Source organism: Lytechinus variegatus, chromosome 2 (genome assembly GCF_018143015.1).
Source record: "Lytechinus variegatus isolate NC3 chromosome 2, Lvar_3.0, whole genome shotgun sequence".
In the NCBI taxonomy this organism is placed as follows: domain Eukaryota; kingdom Metazoa; phylum Echinodermata; class Echinoidea; order Temnopleuroida; family Toxopneustidae; genus Lytechinus; species Lytechinus variegatus.
In genome coordinates this window covers 20356701-20367416 of record NC_054741.1, presented here as the reverse complement: position 1 = coordinate 20367416, position 10716 = coordinate 20356701, and positions in this window count along the sequence as shown.

The window sequence follows — 10716 nt, the reverse complement described above, 5'->3', positions numbered from 1 at the left end:
AAGAATTATCCAAGTTGGGGATTTAGTTTCCTTGCATCTCGCCATAAACAGTAGCAGCTGTCGCTTTGATGTGTAAAATATGAAAATAATTGTAAGCGATGTGTGGGCACAATTCGCAAATTAGAGAAGTTTGTCACAGTTACAAGTTGACTGTGTGCGATGTGAGAGTGTGGGTTAGAGAGTGTGTTTTGATACACGTGTGATCATTCAGCTCGTATGAAATATAAATTTCTATGCAATATTTGGTACACAAAAAATCAGTTTTATGACAAATGGCTAGTAGAATCAATACAGTAAACAGTCGAAGCGTGAAACTATAGAGGTCGGAGAAACCTCGTTTAGGTCCATATTCTTGTAGGCTTGTATGAAGCCGGTAAAGGGTTTTTTTGGGGGGTAGACTTAAAAAAACAAATAGGTTCTCGTTGACAAAGCTGGTCAAACAATGAGATAGAATGGATCGAAATCTATGTCTTCGAAAACATGACTAGCAAAACAAAAAATTATCAAATTAGAAAAACACTCTAAAAACAAATCAGTCAAAAATGACTAGTTAATAGGGTCAGCTGGTTGCAACTGTTATTCTAGTCATATTTGACTATTTTCTAGTAATATTTTACTAGAACAGCGTTATTTCTGACTAGAATATATGTCAGAAATGTGAATATCAGTGATTGCCATATCAGTTGCTCCCAGCTGACTATTGGTCTAGTCAATTTGACTGATTTGTTTTAAGAGTGAAGGTCGACAGTATTTGGGGTATATTAATTCCTCATGTTAGGCATAGAGGATGAAAATGGGGTGACGTCAACCACGCGAACGCCTAATTTTATATAGCCCTGTACTATATTCTAGATTTAGGATCTAATATTGATTACTATTTAAATGCCACCCCCTTGACTGCGTGGGAGAATTCATAAAGCAGACAAACGAGTATTATTACTCTTTAAAAGCAGAGAGGCTTTCCTCTATGATTCAGATTGTCTCGTCACCCACCTAAAGGGTAACTTCTCATGTCGTAAAGAAGACGTAACGAAAGGAAGGCTCTGCCACAGGGAGCGTTCTTAAATGAACTTCCGATATGGGTATATTAACACACACCTGTTGAAGGTACTCTGTCCAATATGCATATATGTATTGTATGAATAGTAATGAAAAACCGCCCGAGTCGTCTGGCACCAAGAAAAAAAAAACGTTTAACCCATGAAGCCTGATATCACATCGGCTTCGTACATTAGGAATAAATGACGTCACATTTTCAGTGAAGTGTTTGTAATCATGATAATTACTATTCTAAAAATCTATTATAATTATTTGCATCCAACAGTAGTCACGCAGTAGCTGTATAGGTTGCAATAAAAACTTTTAGATATTCCCAGAATAACACAAAAAAGAGATATGATCTAATTACGCCAGTAACAATGATGCTGAAAAGTAGTCGCGTGATGACTTCATTAAATGAAATTATCGGTCATTATTCATACAGTGTCATGGGAACGAAATATGCTTTTACTTAAACACTTTAAGTTGAACACATTCATCATGTCGTCATTTTGAGGAAAGGGATTTTCGAAACACTAAATATTAAGATGTTTAACTTTTCCAGAAGGATACTCCAGGCACAACTCACCCCCTCCACCCCTCTCTATCTCTCCCTTCCTTTCTCTCGCTCCCCCTTCTCTACCTCTCTGACAAACTTTTGCTATCTGAGGTTCAATTATCTGGCTTTTTGACTATCTTCTGAAATCATCTTTATTTGGTTTATATTAACTTTTGTCGTGTCACCAATGCGCTTCCCTAAAATCCCTAGCTCTGTTTTAATACAGCATGACGCTGTCAAAGTTGTGATATCTATAAGCTATACACACCAAATGAAACAACAAACAACAGAAATGGGATCGAAACTTTAACAATCATTATGCCAATTCTTTCAATATTTGATGTACATTTTCAGAATTCACGAGATCATTGTACTGCAGACACGACATGGCAAGGGGGGGTGTCGGTTAAGGAGTTCGTCGAGAGAGGGCTTAGCTATTCTTTCGACTACCGCTCGAAGTTGAGCGCTCTACAACACAGTGACTCATAAAAACAATATATCCATCAGTGATTAACCGAATGTTGTATATGCATTTTATCAAGACATCTACAGTATAAATCATATGTTGTTTGAAGGTTTGCATGGTGGCATGTACAATTGCTGATGTGGTTTACGGTACACCATGTGGAGTGTTATAGAAACAGTGGATAGAAGAAGAGAAGAAGTGGATAGGCGAGAAAGTGGAGATTTGAGAGTAGAGTATTCTTTCTTGAAAATAGTCCTGAAAAGGACTGTAAACCAGAAGGAATGTTGAGTGAGAACAGCTTGAGTAGTAGAGCTGATGAGGAGATGCTGGCTTGAGTTGGCGAGTAGAGATGATGAGTAGTAGAGAGACTCGACGTTTCGGACAGGTTGACTGTCCGTCTTCAGGAGTGAAGACGGACAGTCAACCTGTCCGAAACGTCGAGTCTCTCTACTACTCATTCCTTTTGGTTTGCAGTCCTTTTCAGGACTATTTTCAAGAAAGAATACTCTACTCTCAAATCTCCACTTTCTCGCCTATCCACTTCTTCTCTTCTTCTATCCACTGTTTCTATAACACTCCACATGGTGTACCGTAAACCACATCAGCAATAGTATAAAGCATATCTTTAGATTTGGTAAATCCGATTAAAGTTCATGCCACTTTAACAATTCACTACTATGTAATATTCCATTTCGTTTTTATTTCATTTTATTTATTTCATATTTCCCGTACGACATTATTTTGTTTTACTAACAAACAAAAAACAATAGAATGAAGGATGACTTGGAATGTAAATAAACAAGTTAAATGAAACAGTAAAGTATGAGGGGAAATATATATATTTAAAGGCAACTATCATTTAGATACCGCAAATTCGACTGTTACAATGTAATGAAATTAAAAAAAACAAATGAAGAGTATATGTGACAGAAAGGAAACTGAGTAGACTCACGTTATTTTAGAAATTTTCGACCAATAATTCAGATCATCAGTAACAAAGGTAACATTACTCTAATATTACGATTAATTTCATGTGACTTTATTTACAATCATTGACAAGATTTTATTGACAATCATAAAGCATCAAATTACATAATACAGTTTACAGAGTATTACAGGAGTAACACAATAAATGGGATTAACTATGGTGAACACACCTCATAAGAATACAAAACATAGTTATATAATCAGTGAAGTATTTTTTTGCGTTAAAAAGTCAGAGAGAAATGTGATGGAACCTACATAAAAGCAAGTTGGTAAAACTGTAGGTTCTTATATATGAGTTGCTAGGTGAGACGGATCTAATTTTTCAATTTTTCCTGTAATACATGCATGTACGCATATAGTAAGTCGACTATAATTTCTTCTTTTCCAAGGGGGATCAACAATTTTACAAGCTTTGCTTTTTAGTGGATCCCCCTCATTTCCATTTCCATTTATGCTCTATATAATTATACTGGGTTTTTTTTACGAAGTAAGAATGCCCTTCAGTAAAATTGTATTTGATTTGTATTGTTTTATATTTCTTTGTATTATGTTTTGAATGGAAATGAAATAAAAGAATTGAATTGAATTGAATTAATTTTATGACCATAAAATTCAAGTTTGGTTTGTATTCAAATACAAGAAATGAAAGGGGGAAGAATAACAAAAATACGTTTACAGGGGTCAAAGGAATATATATGTAATGATAATCGTATACTGTACATGTTGTATGACATGTAAAGTATGTATACATATACACGGTCATGTATGCACGAAATACAGATATACTCCCATTACATAAATAGTTACATAGTCGACAGAAGACGGTAACATCTCCCCGCGCCGATGCTAGGACGTCAACATGGTCAATAGACGCATGTTTTGGATAAATAAAAATAGCAATAATAAGTCATTGTTCAGTTATGCATATTAGGCCTACATCATTTTATTTTCATATTTTTGGCCCAATTGGCAATTTTAATTACATTTAAAGAAAACTTGCACGTTTGCGAAAGTAAAATAAGTATACGAATATTACAAGCAAATGGTTCAACATACTCCATTTCACAATAAAATTGTTTCTCTTCCCATTCTTATCGTAAATGTAACATTCATCGAAATAGTATGTTTTAATTGACCGTAGATTAACTGTAGTATTACATAGCTAGGAATAGTATAAGACGTCGGATTAGATAACTTCGCACATGATATTTGCTACAATCTGTGCATTTCAGCTGATCAGAGGCGCCATTTTTCCCTAGGGTTGTTAGTGGCGTCAACTAAGAGAGCTATTAAAAACCACACCCTTGTGCGTTCGAGTTGTGGTCATCCGTTGTCTGATACTAAAGTGACCCGGATTGTCTCTATCAGCCACGAGGCAGGAACGACATGATAGCTCCGTTGAAAATCTTGAATAGCGTCATTTCATGGAGGAAGTAACAAGACAATTGTAAGTTACATGACAAAGGAAAGAGTTAATACGTTTTTGATGTGTTTTTATGTTAAGTACAGAGTGTCTGATGTTTTATCCCTTGTGCTGGTTCACGTTTTTCGTAATTACATTTCGTCAGTAGTTTTTTTTAATTGCATTTGTAAATTGTTTATATATACACCATTTTACATGGACATGCAGTGACCTTAACCCAAGAAGTCGACCGAACGTGGCATATGCTTATTATCATTTTTATTTATTCACCTGCACTTATCTTTATTTAATGTTTCTGGGGTTTTTTTCATAATAATTTTTTTTTCGTGGACATCACCACATAATGAGGAAATTAATCATACACCAAATTTAATCATCTTTTCGAGAAGGGATAGGAATATGCGCTTGATTAGTTCGGATCGATAAGTTACTAGTACTTATTATGAAATATATATCATTCCAACAAAAAAGCGTTGCACCATTTCATTTCAGGTATGTGAGGAATGATCGTGGATAATGACAAAGCCCAATATTTGATAGTCTCCTGTTCCACGTCAAATAAGCCAGTTTGTAGTTCCTTTCTGATCAAAAGATTCTACGCATGATCAGAAGGTCATTTATACTAAAGTGACATGGTGTTTTAAAATCTCATGAGATAAGCACCAACTTTGATGTCTTGATTATTCATATATTCTTTTGAATTGTTGTTTTCATTTACATTCACAAAAAACAACAATGCTTCCACGAACAACTGGTATTTCACAGTTTGTCAAGTACATTGTGCAACATGCTAAGATATGCATTCAAAGTAGGAATGCAACAAATACGTTCATTGGTGTGCTATTCTAGTCACCTGGTCTATTCAATTTCTTCATCCTGCTATGTAAGGCAAGCTTACGTAATATCTTGCTTTGAAATCTGCCTATCATGATGAAAGAATGAAAGGTCATTTGACCAAAATTGCCCATGAAGTAACTACGAACTGGTCTATTCATCTAGGTGACTGTAAAATTCGTCGTCACTTCGTTGCCATTTTATGATCGAATATTCTTCTCAATTTCAATGATCTTGGTAAATTACAAACTAGATTTAACAGCGCGCTGACAGTGATTCATTGTCATCTTCAAACATAATCAAGCAGATCATAAACTGGAGGATATGAGATAGATAAAAGCCTGGTTAGGGGTAGAGGATCAGGTGGAGAACCCGAAGCGGGACACTTATGACTGGATTCTCTGTAGGTTTGTCCGGTGATCTCCGCTAGAGGGGGAGGGGCACCACCAGGGGATGGTGAAGTGCTATGGGTTGGGAGAGGGGGATGTAGGCTTAGTTTGTGTGGTGAAGATTTTTGTTTTCATTCTATCATTACTTCGGATTTTTCGTAGTTCAGTGGCGTTCACACTACGAAAGAGGTTGAATTTTGTGCATTTTTATAAAAAAAAATAAATTGGGAGGGGGTCCTCGTCGCCAAGATATTACGACACCTAAAAAAATGACAACACCCCCCCCCCCTCCACAAAAAGGAAAGGTTAATCAACAGAGAAAAATTCGATGTTGTAAACAAATCTGACGAGCATAACATGACCATTAGGGTTCTTGGGCTGGGGTTCAAATCCTTCTCTTTATAGGCGGATCATGGATCCGCCTCTGTATATTTGCTACTGATGTACCCTTTGCAAACAAGTTAGAAAGGTGAAAAGTTACACCAAAGAAGACAAATTGCAGTGCACCTTTTAATCATCAAAATACTGAAAAAAATGTTTTAAAGGAGATGTACAAATAACAAGAAATAAAAAATAATGTGGAGATTTTTTGACATAATAGATAGTTCCAAGTCAATTCCCATTCACTGAAATATGAAAATCAATAGATAGCCACTATGTTCATTTTAACTTTTTGATATTGATATTGATTAACTATTGATACTTCACATTGGAATATTTCACTATATCAACGAAATTCGAAATCAGATTCAGGGATTGTAACTTCCATTCATTCATCAATGTTCGTGGGCGCGGGGGAATAATGAAGCACATTGTACCTTGAAGCTTGGATTTTCGTTTCAGAGGATGTAGGAACTTTGACACTGCCAATCCCAGCTTACGTTACTCTTTTAAGATATGAGGGAAACGTTCACTGCGTAAGGGATTATATTAAGGAAAAAAAATGAGTTCTCATCAATTTTTACTCCAAATTCTCCCAATGCCTCCTGTTTTAATTTTCACTCCTTGACTCACGAACTTTTTATCATTAACTAATTTTGCTACAAAATGTGAAATAAAATCATAACACCTCTTTGATAGCAAAGAATTGGCCCAACGCTAATCGCGTCCCCATGTATACATCGTGCAACTAAAACAAAGAATGTGGTAGTTATTTTATGTTTCCCTATTTCCGACGAAACGACAAGAATATAGTTTTTAGAACATTTACAATTCGAGGAGGGATTTGTCATGATTGATGCCTCTCTTTATGAACGAGGGGGCCAGAGAACATTTCATGAAAATTCTTGTCGGTTGATTTTCCATGACCGTATACACTGCAACATTTTTCAACCCCAGCATACACCTACATAATTATAGTAAATAACTTAATAAGCAACGGAGCGAAGCGACCGAGCTTATTCCGAGAACAACCTTTCTTGCATTTTAGATTAAATCTAAAGGATGTGTTGCACACTTTTGACGGAGTTTGATAATGTTTTGCGATAGCAACGGATACTCCGACTGTCCACTTGGCATGCTTGGGAAGTTGAACCTGGACCCTGGATATATATGGATTGCATAAACAGCGCTCTACCGGCGCTCTACCAACTCGGTCAAGAGTTTTCCCCCCTTTTCTATATATCTAATTGTAAATGACATAGTAACAGGATGACTTGGAATCCTTAAAAAAAAAACACCGTTCGTTATACTTTTCTTCTAAGTCGAAAATGGTATTCATCTCCGGCAAAACGGTTTGTTATAGGAGGCCCACAAAGTATTAGGCCTATAAGAATCATGATAATGAAGGGTTATACATTAGTGTCCTCATTAACACGGGTGGATTTTTTTTGTATCTATGAAAATCCCTTGTAGCCCTCCCACCAATATCCTTTCAATAACAGTTCTTGAGATCACCATATTCTCGTATATACCAAATACTGTATACAATCATCATTAGAGTTACATCTACCATGAGCACCTTAAGACGTTAGGGAATTAAATTGGATGAAGCGAGCCCTTGCCAATGTCACAGCACAGCATGCCTAATGCCAAGTCAGAAGCTTTTAATGCGACAGAGAGAAGAGAAATTGCAAACAAAAACTGACGGCAGATGTTGAGGGGCCGACTTGGGTATAAAGCGCCCCCAGGGTTGACTGCCGGACATGTTGTGCTGAAGTCTCCATGCTACACAAAAGCAATTCGCCTTGACTACCCGTATTATAAAGCAGCGCTGGTGAGCAGGGAAGGAACGCATAAAAACCGAAATGCCATGAGCAAAATTCTAAAAAGCTTGGCATTCGCCCGGCATGCCGACGGCCTAGCTTTACAGTGTTTACCGGTACCAGACTTTGCCATCCCATTTTCTCTCCTTTTTCTTTTTCCTTTCATATCCCCTCTTTTCTTTCCTCCTTTCCCCTATGGGGCATTAATTTTGCAGAAGAAAAACCGAACAGTGATGTAAATAACCTTTCCTTCCCGCCGGCAAAATACGCATGTCGTATTCTTTCTTTCAGCCTTCCTCGCCTCTTCTCTTGCTATATAATGTAGTAAACAAATTATAAAGAATTAAAAGAAACCCACTTTGCTAGAGCAATTCATCACCGCCATGCGATCTCTATCAAAATTCGACCAGGTTTCAATTGAAACATCAACAATGAGCTAATCATCGGGACCTGCTGTACGTATGATTAGAAATTGAGATTTTACTTCATCAGCATACAAATCAACTGGTGACCTTTCCACCTGTTAATGATTTTTATCAAATGGATGTTAGAATAACGGTTTTCCCCTTTCTGCTGAAATCGTTGGTCATAATAGAGAAACTTTGAAATCCCTATTCCCATTACCAGAATGGACTCGTATCACATCATCATTCCATGGATGAGGAGAAAGATCTCGGACCGCATCCCGAATAGGAATATTGGCTTTAGGCCTGAAGTATCAGTAATGGAGCTATCCCCAAAACATCAGAACCAACACTGAAGGTTACGAATTTGTAATTGCATGTTCATCCAACGGTGTAGCCTTTATTGGTAAAGGGAAAGAGATGCATTCAGAGAGGGACAGTAAGAAAGTGGAAAATTTGGAGAGGAGAGAAAGTCAGAGAGGGAGAGAGACAGAGAAAGAGGGGGAGAGAGGGTGAAGAGCCCGGTAAAGAGATAGAAAGACAGTTGGGACATAGCCAGACTCCCAACTCCCTGGACAGAGACAGACGGAGAGAGAGGGAAGGAGGATAGAGAGGAATGAGCAATCACGAGACATAAGCATAAAGGATGTAATATATTTTGTTCCTCATTTTCTGGCAATATACATTTTTATGGATTAGTGAGAATCCATCAAACAGCAGTTGATTAACCCATGATGTACCCCTGGACTTTAATTTTCAACTGGAGAAAAATATTGTCTTTATTATTCTTCTTCAAAACAGCCACATCTTGACCCTTTCCACTTTTGCAACTATAATATGTAAAGGTTTAAACACTCAGGTCATTTATGTCCTTGTGGCCGTCAGCAGTCTATGTTTCCTTCTTGTCCTTTTAACCCGACGATTGGGAAATCAATAATTGTATGACATTCCTTCGATTGTTGTATCGAGGTTATATCATGCTTCTAAATCCAATCACTTAGAGGTGAGATGGTATTGGGTGATCAGGAGGATGGGAAGATAGCGATAAATCTCATCAAAACATTTAAAAAGAATCTGTGGAATCACCGGTGGCAATGGAAAAGAAATAACAATACAACATGGATTCGTAATATACACATCCCCTGGGCGGCATTTTATATGGCCAATGTAAGTGGTGTTTGTGTTGGGAGACGCAACACCCATCATCACGCTACTCGTGATATTGCCATGGTAATGGATGAATACTCGCACGTCAAATCGTGATTTGTGTATTACATCTTTACCCCTCCCCCCCCTTAGACACAACTCTCTCACTCCTTCTCTCCTTTTTTTGTTCTTCCTCCTTATCCTCTTTTATTCCTTCCTCCTTTATTCATTCTCCTTTCTCCTTCACCTACTTTTGCTTGTACTTTCACCTTACAGGTGGTAAGAGTGTGACATTGTATGTAAGTATATTAATCTTAAATCTACTCGTTGCTCTTATTATTTTGAAAAGTGAAACAGGCTATTTGCAGTTCACCCTGCAAATATGAACTTGATCCAAACTTACCACTAATCATATTTGGGAGAAACATGCATGTTAGACATAGCCCCTCCCGATTTTTGTTAGCACGAGATGGGTATACGCTGTATTCATCATTCCATTAATGTTGCTTGATACAATGATCATGTAGGTGGAATACTGCCAAGCTTACACACAAAATATCAAACAAAAGAAAGGAAAAGTCAAGAAGTCGAATTTAGAATACATTCCAGTCTTTTTAATTGAGCTATTGTTACACTTCTACAACATTTAAAATTCTTTACAGAATTCTGAGCCATACTACAAAAATTGTTATGCATTTTTTTTTCCTCAAGTAATTACCAAAAAAACAGAGCAATGTACATCAACGAAAAATAGGAGGGAAATATTTCATGGGAGGAAACTTCCGCAGTGTCCTTATTTTCATACACCACTGATCAAAACTATACATTACCAAAGAGAAGCAAAAATAAACGCCCACACAAAGTTGGGAATTCAAAATAATATCACATCAAAAGTGGGTTGTTAAACCCCTATACAACAACATCACAATCTTATTATAACAATTTGTTCATACGAACTTTCCCATCCCTACGCCATGCAACAGTTATTGACACTTCCATTCAACTTCTATATGCAAATGCTTGCTCTTAAATCAATTCTATGTCAGCTCCCTGAATCTTTATTATTAACATCATTAGATCATGTAAAGGAATGCATTTTATAGTAACAAAAGAAATTCCAGTATGTTTCACACACGTTTCTATTCTACCTTGTGTAGTCTTAAGTGTAAGATATCGATCCATGAACTCCCTTCAGCAGTAGGGCAAATCACACGCTACAGAAATATTAATAAATGCTTCCGAATCATACTTCATATATGTAAGGGA